The 1,627-nt window shown below is 37.7% G+C and overlaps 1 non-coding gene across 1 annotated transcript; it reads left to right on the top strand.

The window, feature by feature from the left end:
- The first annotated feature begins 1,019 nt into the window (after positions 1 to 1,019).
- On the top strand, positions 1,020 to 1,155 carry LOC121162255. The gene has a single exon (XR_005884774.1). It is a non-coding gene; the product is annotated as a U11 spliceosomal RNA (small nuclear RNA).
- The last annotated feature ends 472 nt before the right edge of the window (positions 1,156 to 1,627 follow it).

The raw sequence follows: 1,627 nt of genomic DNA, 5'->3' as shown, positions 1-1,627 counted from the left end.
ACCCATCTCCTAATATATGTATAATTTATTGAGTATATATCTTTTTGTCTTTAAACATAGTCTGAGAAATAGAAGAGTTAAATGATATAAACTTGTTTTAGGCTTCTAAAAAACCTAAATTCTTTTATAGAAATATTACATGAACGTAAACTCTAAAACCATTTGATGAAAGATCCTATCTTGCTGAAATGAACCTTTGCCAACATTTAGTATTATTTAAAATTTGTTCTCCTTGTTATGTACCCCTTCAGTAAATTGACTTTATTAAACATTATTTTGACTGCATTCCTTCTTTAATTAAGTCCTTTGACTTATATTACCTTGTGTCCTGCTAAATTTTTTTTTTGCATTTGATCCTAGCTACTATTATATGCTGAGTATATTTCTCCTGTATTCATCTGCATTTTAAGGTTTACAAATGCAAAAAGGCAAAATCTTACACTTTCATTTATGTTCTCAGTATGTGTAGAAATAGTCTGTTTTGTGTGTATTTGATTGTTCTTGCCTGAAGTAGCTCTGAAATTGCTTCTTTATCCCCAAATCTAATACTTAATTACCCTAATTTCCCTCAATTATCTTTATAGCTTCAAGTATACTAAAATTTTTAGTGTTTATCAGAAATGTGTTTTGATATGATAAATGACAGACTTTAAAGATTCTTTTTCCTTCGCACTTACTTTTTGAAGTAACATTTATCTTCTGCACTGACTGGCATCTTTGCACACTCAAAATTACTAAATTCTTTAAGATTTACTTAGTTTTGAAGTCAGAGTTACAGAGAGAAAAGGGGGAAGGGGTGAGACACGCTTAGCGTTCACACACACAATTTTCCATCTGCTGGCTCACTCCACAGATGGCCTCAACATCCAGGGCTAGGCTAAGCCAAAAAGCAGAGAGGGGGCAGGAGCCAGGAGCCTCTTTTAAGTATCCCATGTGGATAGCGGGGCCCAAGCACTTGCATCCTTTTTTCTGCTTTTCCTAAACTATTAGCAGGCTGCTGGATTAGAAGTAGAGCAGTTAAAAAGGGCTTCTGTCGTGAGTGACACACGTAGAGCGGCTCTGTTTGCTCTGCGTGCGGAATCAAAATCAACAGAGTTAGGAAGCATAATTTTTTTGAATTTTGGTCAGCTGGTGGTCATTGGTCCTAGCGCCTTTACTGTTCTAGTTCTAAATCAGAGCTGATAAAGTTCCATTTGCTATTTCCTTAAAAAAAGAAGAGTTAGAGCAATAGAGACACAAACCAGTACCCATATGAGATGCCAGGATTGCAGGGAGGCAGCTCTACCCACTTTGCTGCAATGTAGGCCCCCAAATTATTAAATTCTTAACACACACACACACACACACGGATTACTTCTAAAGTTAGAGAACTCAAATTCACAGGGTTGTTAGACCTGGCTTCAGGGGGCCTAGGCCTTAAATTCACACAACAGCATTGCCAGCTATGTGGCATTTGGATGAAATTGCATTATCCATTAATCCACACACAGTGTTAGGACCATCCTGGTTGAATTCACTTGAGTTTCCCTTAAATACAACAAGCAGAGCCTAGCCTGAGGGCCTCTGCCATTATCCCTTGCCCCTCCACCCCAGCCCTAAATGGCTCAGGCCTGTTTTTCATCTTAGT

Source organism: Ochotona curzoniae, unplaced genomic scaffold (assembly GCF_017591425.1).
Source record: "Ochotona curzoniae isolate NIBS_2020 unplaced genomic scaffold, NIBS_Ocur_1.0 contig_517, whole genome shotgun sequence".
In the NCBI taxonomy this organism is placed as follows: domain Eukaryota; kingdom Metazoa; phylum Chordata; class Mammalia; order Lagomorpha; family Ochotonidae; genus Ochotona; species Ochotona curzoniae.
Note: the sequence above shows the minus strand (reverse complement) of the source record. Positions and strands in the feature narration are given on the sequence as shown.